Source organism: Harpia harpyja, chromosome 7, assembly GCF_026419915.1.
Source record: "Harpia harpyja isolate bHarHar1 chromosome 7, bHarHar1 primary haplotype, whole genome shotgun sequence".
NCBI classification, from domain to species: Eukaryota; Metazoa; Chordata; class Aves; order Accipitriformes; family Accipitridae; genus Harpia; species Harpia harpyja.
In genome coordinates, this window is record NC_068946.1 from 45,546,324 (window position 1) to 45,571,389 (window position 25,066).

The 25,066-nt window shown below is 40.9% G+C and overlaps 1 long non-coding RNA gene across 1 annotated transcript; it reads right to left on the reverse strand.

Annotated features, from left to right (window-relative positions):
* Positions 1-11,047: 11,047 nt before the first annotated feature.
* Positions 11,048-16,317, reverse strand: LOC128144179 (uncharacterized). Its single transcript, XR_008236001.1, has 3 exons — positions 16,069-16,317; positions 14,963-15,121; positions 11,048-13,089 (listed from the first exon to the last, which is right to left on the reverse strand). It is a non-coding gene; the product is annotated as an uncharacterized LOC128144179 (long non-coding RNA).
* Positions 16,318-25,066: the final 8,749 nt, after the last annotated feature.

Here is a 25,066-nt window from a genome sequence, read left to right on the forward strand (position 1 = left end):
GGCCGCCACTGCGAGCGGCGGGAGCGGCGGTGGCGGCGGGGAGGGGTCGCCCCACCCCGGGCACACCCCCCCACCCCGGGCACACCCCAGCCCAGCCCCTGTTGAGTGCGGCTCGCGCAGGTGGGGCGACTAGGTATGGGGTCCCGTATGGGGCAGTGTATAGGGGGGCATATGGGTGCTCTATGAGATGTGTACAGGAGAGCGTATAGGGTTGTGGGGTCTGTATGAGGTGCATATGGGGAAGCTTAGAGGGGTGCATTTATGGGCTTGCATGGGACATGTGTGAAATATATATGGGATGTATATATGTTTTCTGGGGCGAGCTTGCATATAGGGGAAGCGCGTAGAGGATGTATGCGAGGGTCTGTATGGGACTTGGATAGGACGCCGGAGGGGTGTGTTTACAGGGGTATGCGTATGAGTATGTATGGAGAGGGAAGGGGTCTGTCCGGAGCTGCAGCCCTGCCGCCCACTACCCCGATCCCAGCAAAGGGGCACTCTCTCAGGCACCCAGGGGACTCAGGGCTGCCCTCTGCCTCCCCCCCACCCCACCCCCAGAGCCTGGCTAGGGCTAGTGCACTGGCATATCTGCCTAGGGACATCCAAATCTGGAGCAGGGGATTTACTTTAATAAACCATTTACAGTTAATTGTGTTAAGTGCTAAAGTAGTGTAGAAGAAAGAGCAAATGAGAGATGGGGACAAACTGAATCCTCTTCAACACTGAGACATTAGAACTGCTGTTTTATAATATGGAACTAGAGATCCTGAAGGGGAGGGGTGGGGAAATCTGGGTACATTGCAAACCTAAAGCCTTTTTACTCTGGTACTTTTAAAAGGTTTTATTTACACGTTTAAAAAAACCCCAAACAACTGACTTTTTATCTGAAATAGATTTATAGCCAGATCATAAACACACATGGGGATAGACACACCAAAAGCCCAGGTTCTATGGATAAAGCCTTTCCTTTCTGTCACCTTTCATTCTGTGCTGCAATCAGATTACTGCTAGGTATCTTTAAAAGTGGTTCTGAACTGCTACAGAAAAGGGAAAGCACAAGCTGCAGAGAACTTGCCTCCTCGCCAGACTCTAAAATACCTCTAGGGGTGATGGAGCAAACCACGGTCCAGGCTCTAATTCTTTTTCTCCCCTCACTCTGTTTCCGCTCAACAGCAGTCAACTCAGAAAAACGTGGCCAAGATAAGCAAGTCACAGCAAAGCTGTACTTTGCTGCAGCAATATCAGGACTTTTAAATTTGCAGAGACCTCAATGTTTTTCGTTTCAATTCTGAGGTGAATTTTTCAGCCATTGATGGACGATGTGTCCTACAACCCAAGTAGGCTGTACAAGGAGGCAGTGCAAGATGCTGCCTTTTCCTGGTAAATGGTTTGTCTTACTGAGCACAAGCCTCTGCAAAGGATGAGAGCAGTTACCAGTATAAGTCCATGCAAAGTTGTAGCCATCCCTTTTGACTCTTTCTCTTCCAGGTGTGGTACAAACTTGAGTGAACTAGGTGGAATTGCTGCTGCCTTTTCAAGAAGCAGCTGTCTGCTGGCAGTGATACTTTTCTCACTCCTAATTCCCTTAGATAGACTATCTGTTAGGAACACAAGATGCTTTTCCTGTTTCAAAGGCTCTGGAGCTTCAAAAAAAGTTAAATAGAGACTTTTTTTTTTCTTAAACCTGAATCACTAAAATGGGAGTCCTAAAGAAAAGTGACTTTATTTTCAAAGGTTCTGAATACCTCAGTTCTCACTGGCTCTGTTGAAACTCCCTCTTCAGGTTTTCTTTTCTGTGAAGTCACAATGAAGCTTTAAGGAAATTTTAAGAATATCTGTAAAGTACACTTATGAGTTGGTACAAATAAATTTTAAAGACAGTTATTAGCCAGTTTACTTCACAGGTAATCTGGTGCCAGATAACACCATTCATAGCATTAGCTTTCAACTGTACATACATACTATGCTACTTACATGTAGCCAGGCTGCTACTCCTAGGCTTTTTCCTTCTCAGTGCATGGTGGTGGCATATTCTGGACTGTACAGATGTGTTTCCCCTTAGTCCAAAACAAATGGACGTACATCCCTAATCTCTGCTGAAGTGCATGACTCTCTGTCTATAGCTGATTTCAAAGGGCAGTGCGCGCACACAGAATCCAACAGTTACATACCCACTGGCACATGAGCTGTTAAAAGAAAAATGCTTGTTATATCAACATTTTCTTCCTACAGATAAATGTTTATTTGGCATTAGAACACAGAAAGAACATGAAACCCTAAGGTAACCACACAGAGCCTGGCACGAGCTTGCTTTGACCTTCTCCATGCCACAGCTGACCAAAGTCTGCACTGGCAACACCTTCTGGGAAAGAGTTTTCTTCTCAACATTTTTAAGTGTTCATTCCAAGAAGATGCTGCTCTGCATCATGTTTATGCTTTTCTTTGCTGATTTCTAGCCTAGACTTCATGAAACTCCTTTCTTGTAAATGTTCTCATGTCTTACCATTTGGGAATTGCTGCTCTAGACTATCTTGTAATAGCATCACCGTCTCTGCTTTCAATTTAAAATGATTGCTCAGGCCTTAAACACTCACAAAGAACACAGCCCAGTGTTGCCAGTGAACCCACATCTGCCTTCAGCTGAGAGGGAGGAGTAGGAGACACTTGAATTGGGATGAAAGCCACTGAGCTCCATAAGGAGAGCAGACGGTGCCCCTGCTGGGTTTCAAGGGATTGACTCATTCTTAGCAGAGCTCACATATTTCTCTCTCTTTTTTTTTCCTGTTTTTTTTGGTTACACAAGTCAGATCAAGAAGCCGGGGGGGGGGGGGGGGGGGAACTCCCATCCTAGTAGAAGCCAGTATGACATAACACTTTGCGTCCAGTCACAGTTTCTCCCCAGTCACAGTTTCTCCCCAGAGTCCTTGCTAGGACCATTTATCTTCTAGTTGGGCCTTTGTCCTAAGAGCCCTCTAGGATTCTGGAAGTCCATAGTACCACTTCTTTAGATGCTGATCCTAAATCAGAATAAGCTCAAGATAATGAATGTTCAGATATGGCATTTAATGAATGCTGCTGGCTAGAATAATCCTGTGCATTCTTAACTGGCTGCTTGAGGTTTTTTTTTAATTGTAAACATCCTTCACGCAGCTGCTCCAGGGACATGTTTAGGAAACAGTGGCTGGCTGTGTTTAAAAGATTTCAACTCATCTTGACCTACATTTAGATTTTTGTAGCTTACAAGCCACGGACTGTAACCAGCAAAACCCTCAGAGAGCTTATATAGCTTCTGTAGGGCAAGGCACAGGAAACAAATGAAGGATGAAGTTGCCCAGCCAAAGTGTTTGGAAAAGTGAGTTACTGAAGCTGAACTATAGGGTTCAGATGATTATCAGGTGATCAGGAGTACAAGGAGCAGAGCTGCATAAAAGGAGTAAAGATAACCTCTCCTTTTGCCTTGTGCTTTCTTCCTGTTTCATTCTCTCAGTTGCAATCTTTCTGTAAAATCTTCTAGGCTCCTTTCAGGATAAAGTTCAGAAGGTGCCTAAACACAATTGCACTTTTATATGTGCTCCCTTCTCACTTAAACTTCTGCTCCAGAAATTGCTCAAGTATAGGGCTTGTTCTTGATATGATCCCTTATTAAGCAGGGAAACTGGTAGAATCAGATGCTTAGGAAGTAACTTTGTTGGGAAGGAACACATTCATCCATTTCCCAGAGCTAATTCTTTCTTTTCTCTTTCTGGCATGTGAGTGCCTGTTTTTGCAGAATGTAAGCACTCATTTTAAAAAGCAATGCAGTTTCAAGCCTCTTGAGATCAGAAGGTAATCTTCTAAACGTAAGCCACTATAATATCTTCCCACATCTGCAGGCGGACTACATTGTCATCCCCCATCCTGCTTGTGTCTTTGCTGACCATGAACACAGAAAGCATAGAGAAGCCTGCGAGTTTCGCTGCAAATGGAGATTGAGTACTTAAGGAGGGAGGAAGCCGAGAGGTCAAACACAATGTAGTACTAACATTGACATATAACGTTTGGGCCAGCATTAGTTCACTTACCTCAGGAGCAAGAAAAATTAATTAGATGTGTCAGCAAAAGACCACATAGGCAGTTTATGTGTATCTGGTAACATGTACAGGTATCTGAGTCTTTACACTTTTAGGTTTGTTGGATAAAGGCAACAGGGCTGTAAGCATTTGGCTGTTGGGGAAATTGCAGATTTGGAAACTCAGCAGCTGTTTTATCCCCTTGTATTTAGAGGTTAGAATAATGTATAAGCTAGAGGCATACACAAGGAAAAGCAAGCAATTTCACTGATTTTAATAGCAGCTAAAATGTACAACTTGTGTTTCAAACTAAAAAACTGTTCAGACTAGCAGACCAAATATTTGGTTGGACTGCAAAAATTCTGCACCATCATTTTTCTAAAGCCACTGGTGGTGGCGGAGAACTTCCACTTTCATATATTAAAGCATTAAAAGCATTAACTACTTCTGACTGTTGCTGAATGAAATCCACCAGCAGAGTACTATTGGTTTTCATGCGAGTCAAGTGATGGAGAAAGGGAGTGGTTACTCTGTGTTATACAAAAAGGCATTGAGAAACAAGTACCCACTGAGGCTAGATTGACCCTACAAATGAATGGATAATTATAAAGACAATCAACAGAAAGACAATATTGCCGCTCTGCATCATGCAGTTAGCTTTATCCTTTTCTTCATGAAGCGGAAACAGATAGTACCTGCACATGTGGGGAAGACACAGCTTTTTGCCCTGAAGCTCTCACTTCAGCAGAACTAAATTCAAATTGACAGGGGGGGGTTGAGATGAATCAGAGGCTGGAAAAATTCAGCCAATATGCTTATTAACCATTTCTACCAGAGCATGCTTACATTCTGCTCAAGTAATAGCTGAGAACTAGAGAGCTTCCGTTACATATGCAGTTAGTGCCCATTTCCACTCCATACAGAGACCAGCTAAGCTAGCTACAGAGTATAATTTACTTTTATTACAACCTTCAGTCTCTAATCTCAATTCCTAGCCTAAAGAAAGAAGTACTGGTAATGGCTACATGGCTACAGCGTGATTACAGAGAGGCACAATATTCTTGCCTTTTTTTTTTTTCCTTTCTCTTTTTTTTTTTTTTTTTTTTTAATAATACAAATCCTAAGAGTGCCATGCAAATAGTCTAACTCTTGGGAATGAAAGGTAAGAACAATGTGATAGAAACAACTGCTGGTAAGTCTCATGTAACACAAATTTTTTACCCTGAAGAAGTAAACATGATAAATTGAGAAGGTTGCCTAATTCATGGCAATAAAGTTGTTATTTGACAAACCTCAGATTAGGTAACTTCAACAGTTATAGGAGAGTAACATAGCATTTGTAATTAAAAGTATTTGCCAGGAAATTCTGTTGCAATTATCAACCAATACTCAAACAGTAGAAATGCAAGAGGATATTATTGTTATCTGGAAATGCAATACATGCCTGACCATGCTCCAGTGCATGTTTGGGATTGCCAACCACCCATAGCAGGAGTTCCACATAAATATTTTACCATCTATACTTTGGAAGCCAGCCCCAATTACACTGTAGATATACCTAGGTTTCTGGATTTATATATAGCTAGACCTCTATTGCAGAGCAGGTGAAAACATGCAACTTGTGGAGGGGAATACTTCACACAGGATTTCCCAGACACTTCCAAAACAACTGTATTTGCACATCATTCATATATGGCACAGGCGTCTGAAGATATCATACAGATGTAGCTAGTACAGTTTACAGACCTAGGGAGAGAGAAAATGTATTTTTTACTTGTCCCCTTCTTTTTCCCTGAGAGAGAAAAACATTTATTCTTAACAAACATAATGAGAGAAACCAATCCTGCTATATCAGTGCCCTGGCTAAGAGTATTGTCAGCAAATTCCATCTAGACTAAAAACTTTAAGTCCCTGTGGTGTGTCAAATTTCTGAGACTTTAAGTTAAAAATGAGTTTGAACAGATTAACTAGCTGGGACTTGAAGATAAAGCTGGCCTCTCTGAAAGAAATGTGTTATACACAGTGTTAAGTGTGCTTCATTCCTCTTTGATTCAAAGGATGTAAAGGAGTTTTGTGAAAAGAGTCTTCAATAGGGTCTTTTCCTTTTAAAACTGTGGAAGAGTTCCAGCCAGCCTGTAGCATTGGCTTGAACTTTGTTTTTCTCCAAAGCAAGAACCCTTCAGTTTTCAGTGGCTTCCACATTTTTTTCCTCCTCCTTTTGCAAAATGTGCCAGTGAAGTCAAGTGGGTTGTATTAACTTAACATTTTTCCAAACATTCGCACTTAGGACCAAAAAAGGGAATATTTAATAAACATAACCAGGAATATGTTGGAATGTTGATCTTCTGATGATCATAAGAATTTTCTGTCATAAGGTCTAATTAAATATCCCAAGTTGGAAATGCTTCCAGTGACTCTTACGTCTCCTTGTTATCTGGTCAAACATTTTTAAGTCAGCCCAAGTGGCTTCTGTGCCAAAGTGATATTTTTAATGTGAAAAACACATATGTACAAGAGACTGCATTAAATTTCACCCAGGCTAGTGACATTTTGGCATCTCAAATTTAATCTGAAAGCATCAAACTATCTTTATGCACAGGGGGCTAACTGGCAATGAAACAGCTCTGCAGTGGTAATAATATGTGTTTGTTTATAACAAAATTTTTTAGTCTAAGAAAAAAATTGTCTGCGTGGTCTAGTATGGGAATTTGGACTACCATTGCTGACATTCTTGAATTTTGATGGAATGGGATTAAAGCGAAATAAAGACATCATGTAAGAGTTTTCCAAAAGTACCATGCGATGTTGTTATCCCAGAATAAAGCATTTTTGCCAAGATTAGGTAAAGAAAACAAAAATGAAACCCAGAGATAACAAATGACTAATTAACCACTTCTGATTAGGAGCAATAGAATTCCAGTAGCACTCAGATAATCAGAGCTGCTTTGTATTAACTGATAAAAAACCCCCAAACATTTTAAGAGAGAATCAGTGCCCTAAGGAGCATCTCATCTAAGTAGACAAGTCAGACAAAGGAATATTATTGTTTTAGAATTAGGGAACTGAGGCACAGAATAATTGTCTTGTTTGCAGCCAGTCTGTGGTAGGACGGTAATTGAACGCAGATCTCCTTACCACATGCACATTCTCTATCTATATTCCAACTGGTCAGCTGAGACAGCCTTTCATTACTGCTCTGTCAACATACCAAGAATTACACAAGACCATGAACATTTCATATGTTTGTTTCAAATCCACTTCTCCCACTACAGCATTTAAAAGCATGTAGGCAGTGAGCAAATACTTACCATAGACACAATAAGTTCTCAAACCCAGAGAGCAGGTTGGAAGTTTGCAGTCCATCTGGAGACTCCTCCCCCTGCAAAATTCCCACTGACTTTCTATTTTGAACTCCAGCTTCCTTTTGCAGGATCAAGTTTTTCTTTAAAAGATTTTTTAAAAAATTTCCAGCTTTTCTTCCTATAGCTAGAAGATGAAGCTTCATTTACTCTAAGCCAAGATCTGCCATCTTACAGCATTCTTACTGTACCTTTCCTCGTACAGTGAATTACACTCACCTATCCAAACACAGTAAACAGTATCATTCATTGAAAGAGTAAGACCATCATAGCACCCCTAAAGGCAGAATATGCAATTTTCAGCTTTACCAGCAACCAGCAGAAACCAGGAATTAATCCTATTTGTAACTGTCAATATAGTCTTTGGAGAAATTAAGCAAGGAAATAACTACAGGGAAGTTTTGGGAGACCAAAGAAAGTTATGGTCTGGCCACTTATCTGAGCTCATTGACTCCAGATGAAAGAGGCAATTCACAGTCAAACTCCACTACTTCTAGGCTGTAACACAAGGAGGACACAAGGTATTCCCCAGCTCCTTCCAAAGCAAAGTCTTGTCTTTTATAGACCTGTGAAAATGCCTCACCCAGTGGGGTTTCACAGGCCTCCTGCAGTACAAATAACCGATCGCCCAAAGTCAGGCCATTTGCTTTACTAAACACAACCTTCTCCAAAGCATTTTTATCTTACACATTTGTGTATTCATATACATCTTAAGCTACTGGGAATGGAGGAGGAGAACTAAGTGTGAAGGCCTCCGTTTGCTCACAGGACAAACAAGCGGCTATTTAAGAACTTTGGCACACGGACAGTGACATAAACAGCATTTCAGATGCTTAAAATGAGGAATAATGATAATAATAAGTAAAGGCAATAGAGAACATTTTGGTCCATGCTTCTCTTTGCTTGAAATCTAGAAATCGTTTGATCTTACTTTGCATGACAGGAAGCTTAGTCAGCACAAGGGAAATTTTACCACTTAGGAAACAAATCTGTGACTCCTTAGAAACATGGGGGTGCCAAATCAGTATTTGTTACCCTCACGGCCTTTGGCGTAATGCTGCAGGTACAAGCGTTAACAGAGGGATACTATAGGATATAGGGTTCACCTACGTCGCACTATGAAGAAAGAGCTGTGGGCAGAGAGCCTGCCAGCGTAGCTTGGCGCTGACGATGGTGCAGCCGCGTTAGCACAGCGCGGTGCCACCGACCTGGTACTTGCCAGAGTAGCACAACCACCGTGAAGTAAGCAGTGCATAACAGCAAGCCCCTACATGGCATCTCTAAAGAGATGACGTAAGCTACAAAATAATTACTAATACTCTTTTAAAATTAATTGTGTTAATTTTGAAGACTCAGCCTTTGCTGGTGACCGTGGACACATTCAGATTCTTTCAAGTCATGCTAGTTCTCTGATCCCAGCGTGTCCTGTGGCAGGGAGTTCCATAATCTAGCCTCGTGCTGAGAAAATATATTTTAAACAAATATTGGCTACTGCCTGTCCAATACAGCTTATAAGAAAAAGAAATGGAAGAGTAATTTGTGCTGGCTTAAATTTTGCTTCTTACAAAAACACCCTGCCCCCTTCTTCCATTCCCTCCCCAAGGAAGGTTAAGGGATGCCTAGAATCTGGGTGCAGGGCTGAGAACTACACGAGACATGTTCTTGTTCCTTTTTTGCGATTGCAAAGCAATGAGTAAATTACAATGGTCACATTCCTTATTAGTAAATACACAATTAATATATCCTTCTGCTGTCAGCATCTTACACCACAGAGGAGGCAGGTCTAAAGTATAACTTCAAAAAAGTATAACTGTTTGCCATGGCTCCAAGGAATTAAGGTAGTACAAACTCTACAATATTCCTGCAGGCAACCCCTCGTGTAGAAGAGAGGGAGACCATGTTTAACAGTGCCCTCTCGTGACTGATGGAATGAAAAACCCTGGTTACAAACCAGGTGGTCCGCTGCATGTGGCGTGTTACATCGGCAGAGTGCTTTCAAGAAGATGTAGGGCAGCGTGCAGGTGAGCTAGTTTTTCATTATGGGTAGAAAATGAATTAACTATACACTAAAAAAAATCATTCCTTATCTAGACAACTTCCAAAGCAGCAACGGGCTGACAGAAGGGATCAGCAAGCTCCATCTACCAGAAAATAGCAATGATCAGAGCTTGCTACATGACAATTATTATTATACTGTTAGAAGTTGCAGAGGACACAGTTGCATTTTTAATGTGACACCTAGGAAACGTCTTTTTTGGGACTAATGAGCTACTTCACATGCCTGCTAGCCTGGCACAACACCATCAGCATATACACAACTGAATTTTCATTCCTGGAGTTAGACCTTCTCCTCCATCTTCAGAGGAAGGGCTCCCTTCTCTGCTAGCAGCAGAACAGGGCTCCCCAAGGAGAAGGAAAGTAGATGAAAAGCAGATGACTCTGCCACGTGTTCACCCTTAAGCTAAGTACAGAATGACTTCAGAGTGTCCCTGAACTTTTGGGCTGAAAACAGGGAGAGGCTGAGCACAAAAATGAGTAACAGCCCAGAGATACACATAGTACCAAAAAGAAATGCAACTACTTTTTTCCCAGATCTTTCTCTGTACGTCTTCCTGGTCCCATCCCACATGCTCTGTGTAAAATAGACAATATCTGCTTGCTCACAGCACTGCTCTTCTAGTACAGTGTCACTGTGAATTGCAGTTCCAGGGCAGCTTCTTAATACCAGTTATGCTATTCCTTTCACCCATGTTAGGAAAACAGTCTTTTTAAAATAGCTTAATTGTCTTCCTTGCAGCAGAGAATCTGCAGACATCAAAGTTGGCATCTCTTTTCTCTGCAGCCCTGCAGTGAAACATTGGGTATTCAAGTCACCTCTGATCAAAAGAACTACTTTTGTCACGGGCTGCTTTATGCCCTTGTAGTTCCTAAATTTTTGGCAGCCAAATCCAAGTGAGTACACTTATAGTAAACACTCTGTTTTCACACAGCATTTATGCAGCTTGCTGTCTGTTCCAAGCTGTGCCAGCTCTGCAGGCTGCCCATCCCAGCCTCTGTAGCTGATCCCCAGCCCAGCATCAGGACAATCTGATCCCTGTCACACTGTAGTGTTAGCTCCTCCTGTGCATCGCAGGATGCATCGCTGTTTTTTGGCAGATAAGCAGACTAATTCCCTGGGCACCAGACTAGTAAAGCTTGGGTTGCTGTTTATTTGTATTTCTTGACCAACTGCAATTTCAGATTCTAGGGTTTTTTTCCTGCAGAGGGGAAATTTATGAGAGATCTTTACTGTATGGATTCTTTAATCTCAGACTACATGTGCATTCTTGCAGCAGGCTTTTGGGGCACTTATAGTTCCCTCTCCTCTATCCAACTTCTAATTTTCATGAAACTTGTAGTAGCTTAATTATCTTGTTGTTCCCTCACTTCTGTCACATTAGCTTGAAATCAGACAATGAGTTCAAAAGCCATTAAGGGGACACAGACAGATACCAGGATCGTATAAGCCTCATTTCCTTAACAAACTAAAGTAACAATTCAGATGGTGTCTGGTTCTCGTTGTTCACAGTCTAGACAAAACAGGCATACAGAGGGCAGGCAGGGTATTAGAGCTCAAATTTATTTTTATCTTTACTCCATTTTCACAGAAAAGAAATTGTAACTTCACAATAAAAATAATTTCAAGTGGTTTTGGGGACAGCTCAAGAGAATGGTTACAGAAGTAGCAGCTTTTCATTTCTGTTTTCACATTTATTCCAGCATAGGACAATACCCATCAAACATCAGGAGTGTCTAAATGCAGTTTTCATTAGATGGATACCCACTGCAGACAGCACTGATTGTCAAAGCCATTTTGATGTTTAGAAGCGATCTCTAAATTGTCTTTTGGGGCTAAGCAATCTTCCCACTAGTTCCAGATGATGAGGAAGAAATCAGTATTGGGACATTAAAAAGTAAATATTATATAAAAGTTGCAAATAGATCAATAGGTCTATGTGTGGTGGCAGGACATGAGCAGTAACCTGCAAACTAATGCTGAGTTTGAAATGGGGAAAAAAAAAAGAGGGAGAAAAGCAGACAAAGGAGTAGCTTTAAAGTACACTCCAATGTCACAGCTGAAGGACTCCATCATCAGAAATAAAAAAGGAACATAGATGGATATTGCTTTATAAGTGCTCATAAAAAATGGATGTGCAGTGAGACAGCTATAATAATGAATGCTGTGAGTTAATCCATACTTTTTTTCACAAGAGCACTGAAGCTAATACATACTGGCATTAGCTTCGGTAATTACTCCATGCAGGTGCATACATTTGCTGTGCCTGTAGCCAGCTTTGATGCTGCTCCAATACAAGCTGTTAGCTGAGAAAGGAAGGCGGCTGTGGGTAGGTACTTTGTACCTGGCATTCATTAAGACATTCAGTTTATATCCCTGCTGCAGGAGCTAGAATTTGACTTCAGTGAAAGTGTGTACTTTGTGGATTTTGTTTCTGGGAGTGTTTGATACAGAAAACTAATGTTCTGTTATTCCACCAGAAGGATTAACAAAATATTAGAGTCTTTTAAAAACAATGTTGTGGCTGTAGGATTTTTTTGCCTCTAGATGCATATATGTGTAAATATACATATGTATATGTGTGTGACTGCCTTTAGCACTAAGGCAGTATTTAGTCATTAAGCAGAGGACTGAGGTCTTTCCAAGCCTTAATCCAGAAAAAGGCTGCTAGTTTGCCGCTCTGACCTCCAAAACAGACTAAGATGTCATTGCAATGCAGATACCAACTCTGATTATTATTTTCAAAAATAATTCTTTTGAATGAGCGTAAAGTATTAGAAGATTGATGGCTGTGACAGCTCAAAGGGCTAAATATGTTTTTGGTGAACTACAGAAATAAAGGAGTGGAGCGGAGTAGAACAGAAATATCGTAACCAGCAGATTCTTCCAACGAACACTATTTTCAAGCTTTTCCCAAATTTTCAGATATGTACTAACCACAGCTTGTTTACATCCTTGGACCTCTGGTGTCATTTCATCAGGATGGATGTTGCTACTGGAGTCTTGCAAAATGTCTACCATAAAGATAAAGAACTAAAACCAGGCCCCAAATAAGACAATAGTAAAGGTGTGAGATCCAGATGAATTATGATAATGTAAGGCTGTCGATCAGTATGTTTGCTGGAACAAATGAGATTCAGTGTTTCTCCCGCACTCAGTAACCTACTTCTATACAGAAAGTGTCTCTTGAAAGGTACCTTGATAGTTTTATAAAGCAGGGTGTGGGTTTTTTTAAGATCTAGAAGTATTTCTGCTACATCTTAATTATTCTTAAATCAGATTATTGCTCAAACTACTTATCTCACCAGTAGTGCTGATTTAGCACCCTGATGGGTCACATTCTCAGAAATGACGAGTGTTTCAATAGAAAGAACAACATTGCTGACCAACTACAGTTTCTAGATAGGGGTGAGAAGCATAGAAGAGGAACAGACATTTCCATATGTGAAAAGAAAGTGTCAGTCTCCAGACCTGCCAATTCCCAATGCTTTTGTAGACATTAAAAAAAATCAGTTACAATTTTACCCCTTAATGAAAAAGAGAGAGGCTTCCTACCAGCTGTCTCTGAATACATAAAAGTTGGAAAACAGGCTCACTTCAGCTGAAACACTGCATTCATTTCACCCTGAAACATCCAAAAGGCTCGGGTTAGAAACAACCAAAAAAGACTCCAAAATCAACCCCCAAAATAAACTGCAGAAAAAAACCTCCCAGCCTATATGTTTTGCTGCCAGAATTTCATTTTCAACTGGAACTGTTTGACATGTTTATATGTTGCACATATTGCTTTTATCCTGGAGTACAAGTTCATTAGTAACATAAATATGTCTCTCATGTTAGCTGAAAATTGGAAATTAGAGTAGCCTAGTCACATCAAAGTGAAATGTTTTCACCACATCTATGCAGCTCAAGAAACATTTTAATTTCTTTACTACAGACTTACAATGTAAATTGGTTTGGGCAGAATTCTGCATCTCAGCTTCCCTGCTTTTAAATGGAGGTTCTAACAATAATTAATTACACGTTTTCTTTGCCTATTTGTACTAGACTTTCAGGACTATAAGATTTACACTGTCTTTTTCTCTATACGTATCCCTCTTCTTCTAAAACAGAATCTAGTTTGCAGTCTTTTAGCCTCATAACAATATGAATAATTATGTTGACTTAACAGAAAAATGGCCTTAATTAATTAACAGAATAAGCTAGAGACAGACTCAGATTGGAATCCTATTCATCACTAGAGGCATTCAAGTGCAAAGTGATTTGCAACAAATCTTGTAATAAAAGCTTTAACAGTTTCTCTAGTGCAATAGACTTTTTTCTCTGAGAACATTTCAAATTAATTTTTTATATGTCTAAAGAACTGAGCATGTGAATGAATTAGTGTATTCATGGAACTATGGCTTTTAATAAGGTAATCTCATTAAGGCAAGTGTAATGATAGGTTGAAAACAACAATTAATCAAATAGATCTAAAAACACATGCTAACCAAAAAACCCCCCCATGCTTTCATTATATATTAAAAACTGCCTAAGTACTAACAGATTGACTGTTGCCAACACATCTCTACCTGAGGCTTTAGGGTCTACAGCTGCTATTGGAAAGCCCATTTCCTCTTTACACACAATCTTTATCCAAGGCATCAGCTTTGTCCAGAACTCATTTGGCTTCAATAAAGCTGAATAACAAATTTTAGCATTTTTATGCAAGTAACATCATCTGCTTTTAATGCAGCTGTGCATGTGTGCAGTCTAGAGCGGAGGTAATTAAGAGGGGACAGTAGGATTGTGAAATTATGTATGGTACCAGAGAAAGCATGTCAAGCCATCCCATTATCTTGCCTGCCAGTACAGGACTACGGAATACCAACTGAAAGTTGAAGGCAACGTATTTACAACTGAACGAAATACCACTTACTATCACAGAATATAAACAGCTTCCAAAGCACTCTGTCTCATTTCGTTGAAGCCAAAAGGCTAAAAGAATTTAAAAAAACCCACTTAGCTCCTTATTTGGGTATTAAGAATTTCTCTGGTTTTGTTATAGATTATATGAGCGCATACAGGATATAAACTCATGGTTCAGGATTTACCACTAGTTGCATAGGAGCACTATAGCCAGATTGAAAGTTCTTTAAAAGACAGGAAACATAGATGCTGTGATGCAGAGCCAAACTTAACTCTAAAAAAAATATTTAGGGGGAGAGAAAACAGAAAAATAATGAAATGTTAAATTTACAGTACATTGGGAATTATTGCAAAGTGATTAGAAGCACGTCTAAAAAACAATAAAAGAGGGAAAATATAGGTTTGGAAAATATAAATGAATACATCTAAGAGTAAATAATCTTGTCAAGAGGTAGGGAGGAGCTTGGGAAGCTCCACTAGTTAAAAAAAAAGCTTAAAAGTTTTGCTGAACAATGTCGTGAACAGCAATGTGGCATGGCAACAGAAAATCAAAACGCAAAATAAAAGGAGTAGTCTGGAGAAGTACCGACCGTGCAGGTAGGGTGTCACTGCCAAGGGAGGGCTGGCTCCCTACATGCCTCTGGGATAGCTGTCTCTGGAGCGCTGTGTTCAGGTCTGGGCACTTCATTCATCGCTCCGGGGCTGACATCTTGAAAGCGGGTCAGAGGAAATTGTGTAGGGGCTGGAACCTGACTCAGGAGCAAAGGGAGTAAGTTACTCAACAGTTTGGGTAAATTATGCCTACTGGAGCAGTCAAAAAGTCACTAACAATAATATTTAAATAGTGTTAGATGATGACAGTCTAGGGCTTCCTGATGTCACTGGTTATCTCTCCACTTTCTATCCCTTGCTTGAGGGCATTATTAACATCTGGCTTCTCCGTGTCTTGGAAGGTGATGCCACTAGTCCCCAAAATGACCTTTACAAATTGATGAGAAATTATCCCGTCTCCCAGTATCCCAGATATGCCTTGGATTGCAAGCACCCAAGGGCATTATATCTGCACTACTGTTTTAATTAGATTTGATGTTCCCAAAGAAACAGCATACTTCATGCCTGCTAGAGCTAATTGGAATCCTTCGTGGGGCCAGGCATGCTTCAACAGAAAACAAAGGCATTCTAGCAACATTTCTTTGAAAATAAAATTACAGAGGAGAAGCCTGAAAGTAATAGAATATAAATGGTAACTGTGAAGCTGTCGCTCAGGTGTTTCAGTGACTCAACCATCCTGGAAATGGAAAGATGGTCGACCTAACCAGACAGCTGTCTGCTGCTGTCAGTTGTGCAGAGTGTTTTTTCCTCCTTTATCTACAAAAGAATTTTTCTCCCTATCTCATCTGACTTTCTCTCTCTCTCATACCTGTTTTTAGTCCCAGCCTGACTCTCACTGCCATTCACTGTCACTGTAATAAGCTGGGCCCAAGCCCTTTCCTTAAGCACTGAGGGAAGAGATGATATGCCTAGATATGTATATCTAGTAAGAACAGCAGTACTATCTTACCCTGCAATCTTTAGAGCATTCATTCATGCTTAAATGACTTTTTAGATGATTGGAATGATACCGGGAGAGCTACAAAGCTTCAAAAGTCATACAATATACCAAGTTTTTACTGTATGTATGTCTTACAAGACTGACAGTCTTTGCTTTGAGCTCTTCAGGAAAATTGCATATCAAATGTAACGATGCAGGCAGCAGGTGCAGCACTAGAGCTCAGTGGTGCAGGAGAAAGGCCTTTCCCAGGGCAGCTCCAGCTCTACATGGGAATTTTTCCTGAGAGACCAGAACCATCACAGTCACCAACTTGCACCTTCTCCAGATGTCTAGGGCATATTTTAAGCTTGTCTTTCACCAAAACATATAAATTAGTTGAAAAGAAAATAAATAGGACAAACGCATGATTTGCTACAAATGTGTTTGGTACATCAGATGCTCAAAAGATTTCTGACAGAGTCCCACTGTCAGATAAACCATACGATCACAAGCTTATGAAAAATCCTGCTGAAAACTGGAGTTTAGCAAGAAGTTTAACAAGAATTCCTTGCTCAGCCTAATTAGAAAAAGTGGGAATATTCAAGGAACTCCTCAGTACAAGTACTATAAAGCTACCAGGAGCTGTTCCTGAATGCTAACTCCTGGGACCCTATAGCTACGTTGGCATTTGCCAACCAAAACAGAATGTGGTGGAGTGGAATCATAGAATCATAGAATGGTTTGGGTTGGAAGGGACCTTAAAATCATCTAGTTCCAACCCCTCTGCCATGGGCAGGGACACCTGGAAGTGTTTTGATTTACACCCGTCTCAACAAATTAACTGTCTGTCATGGTTTAACGCCAGCCGGCAACTAATCCCTGCACAGTCGCTCGCTCATTTCCCCCCCCAGGTTGGAATGGGGGAGAGAACAGGAAGAGTAAAAGTGAAAAAGCTTGCACATTGAGATAAAGACAGCTTAATAGGCAAAGCAAAAGCCACGCACAGAAGCAAAACAAAATAAGGAATTCATTCACCACTTCCCATTGGCAGGCAGGTGTTCAGCCATCTCCAGGAAAGCAGGGCTCCATCATGTGTGACAATTCCTTGGGTAGACAAAACGCCATCATGCTGGACATCCCCCCCTTCCTTCTTCTCCCAGCTTTATATGCTGAGCATGATGTCCTATGGTCTGGAGCATCCCTTGGGTCAGTTGGGGTCAGCTGTCCCGGCTGTGTCCCCTCCCAGCTTCTTGTGGCCCCCCAGCCTCCTCGCTGGTGGGGTGGGGTGAGAAGCAGAAAAGGCCTTGGCTCTGCCTAAGCACTGCTCAGCAATAGCTAAAACATCCCTGAATTATCAACACTGTTTCCAGCACAAATCCAAAACATGGCCCCATGCTATCTACTATGAAGAAAATTAACTCTATCCCAGCCAAAACCAGCACATAAACACAAATAAAGTTGGTACTCTATGCTTTTTATTTATTCTTTTGTAGGGATGGTCAAATGGTTACCAGAAAGATAAAGGTATAGGGTCCAGAAATTGGTTGCTGTAGCTAAATCTTGCTAATGTTTTCTTGGCTTGTCTTACAGGTAAGAATTTTAACATTCTTTCAATTACTTGTTCTGTGTTTCTTAGGTCTTTGTTTAATCTCCAAAGCCTTTGCTTCATTGAAAGTACATACTGTAATGATAACTCTAGTGAAGAGTTATATATACTCTTACGTTATGTATAAAGCCTCTTTAGAGGTAGAGTAATATATTTCTGTGGCTTAGTTTTGAAATGTGTAAGAGGAAACTGTTCATTTTGCTCTCACTCTTAAAATGTGTTTAGCTTTATATAGAGTTTATCTCTGTCATCAGGGTTAAGGCAGTGATTTGTGTTTGTCTTTACATAGCGACAGAATGAGTGGCCAGGAAAGCAAAGCTTTCATCTTCAAAAACCCCAAATAAAGCTCTCTAGCTTGTAGTAGTGATGCCACATTGCTGGGGTGATTTTTCCAGTATTTCTTTAAAACTGGTTTTCTATTACTAGGTACAGGTTATGGCTGAAAAGGGTAAGAAGGACTTTTTTTTAATTTAAAAACCATGCCTCAGTTTCATATCTTTTTGGATTGTGAGTAGCTTCACTAATAAATATCAGTCCTTGATCTGACTGGAAGCAGATTCAGAATGGCCGTGCAAAGGCAGCCCTTTAATGTTGTAATAAATGACTGATTTGAATACATTTCTTACTAACAAACAGTTTCTTTTGTTCCAGAAGCACCAGACATGCAAACCTGCATTTATCACAAAGTCTCAAATCTTTGTTCATTTGTTTTAACCTTTCCTGTACAAAGGAAAGCTCTCTCTGGTAAGAAATGGATCAGGAGATGTCATCTCGGTACTGATCCCTCGGGGGAAGTGATGATAAAAGAACAACATAGTGATTCTGAATTAACCAACAGAGTGCACACATAAGGGTTGCACAGATTTCAATGTGGTGATTGTCACTAGTTGTGCTCTATCTGTAGATAAAATATTTGCTGCCCTCAGCAAAGGAAGCTAAAGAGTATGGAGTTAAATTTTCTCCTTAACTATTCTGGGATGACCCTTTAAGTCCTTTCCTGCCTGTGGAAGAAATCACTTTTCATTAAAATTTGGATGCCCCTCTAGTAGTAGTCCTAGTATTTTCTAGATCAATGGAAGCCTTCTGCAAATACATTGGGACTGAGGCATGAGAATATTGCAATTTATTATCAACTATGGATGGAGTAGGAAGAACAGAATAACTGCAAGCTCAGTTAAAGCATCCCTTCAGCTATTAGTTTCTCTGTTAAATAGTGTAAGCACTGAATAATCTAACAAACACAGGTCCTGATCCTAAACCTGAGATGCAGAGTGCCTTCACAGGCTTGGAGCCCAGATACTTACACTGATCTCAAGCACACAAACTTTTATGCGCATTCTTTGGGGAACTCGGCTTGGAAATAGAGTTTCCCTGGAAGTTAGAGCCATGATTTATAATGAACTACCCACAGACATTCAGATGCTATTATGGTAAGAATTTGTTTCCTCCAGTGGGTAACCGAGGAAGACTCTTATCCCAATAAGGGCTGCATTGGAAGGAAGATGGGAGCAGAACCACACACAACATGATATTTGCAAGGAGAGAATTATGGCAGGAAGGAAAGGGAGAGGCTTTAATATATGAGCATAAAGCCACAAAGATTAGACCAAGAAATGCACAACTAGTCCAGAAAAAAAATGCACAGTCTTCTCAATGTTAATGGAATGATGTTTCCAGATTTGATCAACTCTAAGTGCAATAATGCACAGAAGGAATGCGTTAATTGTAATCTTGATGTAATTGTCAATATTTGCAAGAGGTGGATGGAAACAACAAGACTAGTTAATGTCCCCTTAAACTGTCAAAATAACTCCTTTAAAATCCTGCAAAACCACAAATATGAAATCTTTAATGACTAGGCGTACTACACAGCCAGACTGTCTAGAGCATAAGCTGAGAATGATCAACTTCAAGCCTTGTGACCCAAGTAATGAATCTTCTTGCAAGCCTGTAAAGTAATCTTCAAAAGGAGAAGGGTTTTTTTTCACTAATTTTTGGAGCCCTGACTGATTTTTCAACAAAACCCAGGCACTGTAAAATGACTTTCATTTGCAGGCCTCCCAGGTCTCTGTAAAAGGAAAACTAGTCTTTCAGTACATTTAGGCTAGGTATGTTCGTATTTAAAAGGTGAAGAAGCTGCTGCTCAGTTACTTCAGCAGAGGGGATCCAGCTGAAGAAGCCAACTAGGGGAAAATTTCTAGACTTTCAGAAGTGGTCTCTGGATTTTAGAAGCAAAATTTTTCTCATTGTGGCTTCTGTGGGATGAAATGACTGATGAAACAGTGTATTTGGAAGATGTGGCCAAATCCAAAGTAACCACTTTCTGCAGCATGGCTGGATGACAACAGCTTTTCTTGTAGCTGGATAAAACAGTGTTTTAGAAATGCCCAGAGCTCTTTACAAAGGAAGAAAATTGAACCAGCATCAGATAACTTTTAGAAACGGTCCCTTTTGTACTGTCATGGGCACAAAATGTAGCAAGATCATACTTGAAGACCCTTAAGCAAGAAGGGGCTAGTACTGCAAGCACAGCACTACGTCCTATCACTTTTGGAACCTTTGGTGGAAGCTTCTATGAAAGCCAACAGAATAGATTTAAAAAACATCTCAGTAATTTAAAATATTAATGGTGAACATGTGTTGTAACTGCAGTTAATTAAGTGTTGATAAAAGAATCTGAGTGTAAACAATTACACATTCCCTAGAATATTTCCTGAGTGGCACTAACAATAGCAGCTCTTCCGTACATGGCCTGAGACAGCCTGCATGAACAGTGTCTGAGGCTCCTCGGCGGGTTTGTGGTGATGATTCCTGCTCTTGTTTCCACAGCCAACTGCTAGGAGAGAGGCTCTGCTACAGCAGAGTGAATGCGCTTGGAGCCTGGCCCTCGAAGCAGTGCTCTCTCTGGGGAGGATCTCAACCCTTTTGTAAGGATGAGGGTCGGGCTATGAGATGGCGGAGACAAGAGTGGAGTAAAGACAGCGATGGCAGGCGAGGGAGTGTTTAGTGTGCGTTCACCAAACACAGTGAATGAATGGGGCTGGGCTGTGACTCCTCGGTCCGTACGCACGCTGCCGGCTGTTGTCTCGGTTGACGTCGCAGTTGGCATTGCTGCCTACGCTGGCAGAGGGAAGGGAGGTATTTGTGAGTCCTTGAGATGGGGCAGCTCAGAGGCTTCTTAACACCACAGCAGTGGTTGCAGAACCCTATTCAGGAATGCTCCTGGGAAGAACTAGGACGCTTGAACAGGTAAATGCCTGTATTTGCTCAGCATATGTTACACTGAGCAAATTGGATTGATGATGAATAGTTTTTTAAAATAAAAATAGTAAGCGCTTTTGAAAGAACTCACTTTAAAATCTGATCTGAGCTTGTCATTCCTTAGTCAATGGCTGCTATGAAAGCAATCACTTAAACTGTAGCTTCATTACTTATAGGGAGGCTCCACCACTCGCTCGCACAGAGGGTCATGATTTAAAAGCTGGACTAGGTGGCAACATTCCTGTGTGCTTGGTGTTGCAGAGGGAAGGTGAAAGTCAGTAGCCCTTAAATTTCAAGCCCTGGCCCAGGGGCCAGTGTGAGACATAAAAACGCCATGCTGAAAAATCCTTTCAACAGAAACACAAACTTTGGTTGGAGACAACGCTAGTGCTGGAGAGAGCCCAGTGTCATGGTGAACTGCTGCATCTCCGCAGATTGGGAGGGAAGGGGGAGGAAGGTTGAGGGAATGTATGGGAACATCTGCACAGAGCAATAATTCTGTGTTATCTGTCTGAAGTCTTGGGGGGCAGAGCGGAGTTCTTGGCCGTGCTTCACTTGTGTTTCTTGGAAAGGGGGCACTGGGGCAAGGGTGATATTGGGATGATCTTAGTTCTGAGACTAACTATGAAAGAGAACTGGCATTCCCTAGGGGAATAACGAGAACCTGAAACTGGTGTTAAAGCTATTTATATTCTAGATTATGCCAAGAAAAATATTTTACACTTAGCTTAATATCATAATTGCAAGTCCAAAACCATCACTGCTAGCTTCTAAATACAGAATAGAATCTGGGAGGAGGCAGTAAGAAAATATATGTTTTGGCTGTATGATTGCAGCAGAGGAGTAGCCAGAATCCATCATGGGCTTGGACAAAACCAGGAGTCTTAAAAGAAATAATACTTCTAAGTAGTCTTTAGACATGCAAATGCTTAAAGGACCTATAAACCACATAATGTTAACTGTAGCACAGATAGCCACTACACTTCAACTCGTTTAAGCTGCTCTTTTTCCAGTCAGTAAAGCACCATTTTTACACTGTCTTTGGAGCACAGTGTAAAAACTTCAGTAATGGATGTTCCCATGCGTGCAAAAAAGAGATTTCCAACATGTATCATTGCTGGTGAACTTGCAATACTACTGGTGTCACTTCATGACTGGGGGTTGTTGCCTGGCTGTGCACTGTGACTGAAGTCTTGTGTGTGGCCAGGACAGACATTTAAGAGTACAGCTGGAGAACCTATGCGATAATATTGTCTCCACTCTGTGTCCCGATAAACAGAATACGTCTGCAAAAGCATTTGGTTCTCAGTTCAGCTTGGTGTTTCATCTTCAAACACCGTGTGAAATCATTCACTGAAGGTACATTTTGGTAAGACCACAGCATCTGTGTAGATCTGAAGTTCACAGCTGACACATCACCATGTAACTGTGGCACTTCTGTCAAGCACTGGAAGGGAAAGCAGCGCATGACCATGGGGATTGACTAACCCACATGTGCACAAAGATAACCTGATGAATACAGCTCTCTTCACAGCTGCGCCATAGTTTACTGGGAAGCCTTTGAAGACTCCTGACAAGTATAACAGGGGATTCCCAATAACTGAAGGTGTGGACTGCTTACAGAGAGGTACCCTTCCCTTGCCGACGCTGCAGTAACACATGAAAAGAGCTAAGGTGAATACACTTATAAAGACTGTTAAAGATTGCAGAAACAGTCTATTTTCACAGATTAAGAGAAATCTGGAGACTAAAACCTGAGAAAACTAGTTTCTTCTCCACCAAAAAGATTTCTCAGCTTATGCACTGTGCGTGTGCATATATCATATATGCACAAGTGTGCACCTTTAAAAAAAACAAACCATAAACTATTCTTATGGTGAAGAAAGACCTGATCAAACATAATACTAATTGAAGGCTGGGGGAAAGGACAGGTTGTTCTGTTCAGGCTCCTGTCCGGTTACAGCTCAAATCATAAGAACAGTCATGGAAGCTACTGTCACTCTTGATTTCACCTTCAAAACAGGTAGGCTAAAGTAAGCTCAGCAATAAGACCTCATCTGCTCTTTGGTTGACTCCCCTGTACCTAAGGCTCTGCAGGCAAAATCCCTGACTCAGTCACAAAAAGACTACTGAATATCCCTGAATCGGGCTGAAGGAAAATTGACTCTAGGACTTCATTGTGCAAAGAAATTACTGAAGGAATTCCCTGAATTTTGGGGAAGATGGACACTAATCTCTAGAACAATTTGCATTAATCTTGATCAAGAACCATTTGAGATGGCCTGCCTGAGCTTAATCAGAAGCAGGTCATTAATGTGGGTAATCTGATCTACCTAGGATCGTTTAGAGCTAAATCTGTGTTTGGACTGAATTGTCTGTCATACCCACTTTAATACCCCAAAGCTGACTTGACATTCTCAACTCTCCTTGTAGATTCTGGTTCTGGTGTGGTGGTAGGTGTGCAGACCTGTCCTGGCTGGGCCATTCAAACTTGAATAATCCTCTGCCTTATTTGGGGAGATTATTGAAGTGACTAAACCTATTTTTTTTTTTTCCTTAATCTGTTTCTCTGATTTAACCAGCCAGATTCTAACCAGGGAAATGTTTCTTTCCCTTCTAAGGAAAAAAAATTCACCCTTGTTAAGGATGCCTGCATAAGTCAAAGACTTAAGAAAGTTACTTGAGGTACCAGTAGCAATCACTGTTACTTTGCAAAATGCACTGTGAGCTGTAAAACCTTCCTTCCATACAGAGCTGAATGATGTTGCCACTTGACCACAAGTGGTGTCCCAGGTAGCTTATTTACACACGCAGATGCAGCACTGGCTTCACTTCAGCATGTAAGGCATCTGTGTTCCTTATGAAGTCTTTGATCGACTTGGACACAGTAGTAAGGCAGCAATCTTTCGTGTCTGCAGGGAGCTATCACCATTCTCCAGTTCTTTGAATGAGGCACTGGACTATAGACACTCATTGCTCAAGAAGTCAGAGCAGGGAATTATATATGGGTTAAACTCAAGTATCCTGGATTCCAGGGTATTGCCCAATCTTTCCCTTTTCCATAAGAAAAAGGGTTCATAAAAGGAAAATGACTGTTAAGAGGTTGACGAAACATATTTTAAGAGTTCCTTTCCTTTCCACATCACCAGAAAGCACAGATGTCAACTTCACAGAACATGGTTTGTAAAAATGAAACTCCTGTATCTTCTCTCTGTGGCTACAAGAAAAATCTACAGGAGGCTACGTGATCACTGAAGTTGCAGCTGCTGAGCTGTTCCTTGTAAATTAATCCTTGGAACAGGAGACATGTTTCAAAGCAGCTATTACTGAAGATAGAACAATGATTTCATCCTGAATATTCAAATTTCATATATCCCTTATATGTGGAAGCTGATACCATGATGGACAGAACCTGAAACCAGCTTTGCTGGCCAAGCTGGAAAGTTCTGCTGAATAGTTGTTCGGCTGTATGATCAGATAGCTACCTGTGATAAAAACTCCTCAGCCCAACTAGTTGCACTTTTCTCAACTTGGCATCATAAGGTTCGATTGTAAATCTTTGTAAATACTGAAAATATACTATAACTTATTTTATAACTACTTCCAATACAGTGGAAGAAAATCTTAAGCTGTTTTTTCCATGATCACAGTGAAACAGCAGGTGTCTCCGTGCCTTCGGACATGGAGATGGTTCCTTTTTGAACTGTCTCTGATATCTCATAGCTGTTTATGCTGCTGTTAACCTTGCTCATTCAAACATCACCTCCTCGCTACAGAAGCTGAGGCACCACAGCTGGTTGCCCTTTGTCTGATCCTTCAGCTCTGAGTAAGGTCCATGCTCTTCTGAGACAATGTATCTACCTGAATTTAAATACTACCTTTTTTTCCTTAGAAACAACAGCAAAATTCCATATGCAACACAAAAATGAGTTGCATAGTTGACACTGTGGCCCAATTCGTTACTGTATTCTCTCGCCCCTTCCAAGCTATCCTAAAGTATCCTTAACAAACCTGGAACAGAAATGGAACTTGAATTCTGTCGCAAATACACTTTGACTCCTCTACCTGTCATGACTGTGCCTTGTAGGGATGTGTCCAAAACCAGAAGTCAAAGGAAGACTGTATTGCTGTTATTGGAGTGGTTGGCATGAGTGCTGGATTTACACAAGTAAAATTCTGTCCTGCTTCCAAATAGAAAGTTACGGTTTTTGCAAGTGTAACCAGGGCTGGCGGGGAAACAAAGTTTGGTGTTAGAATCTAGCCAGGTAGCTCAATCAGTTGAAAAGTTCTTAAAAG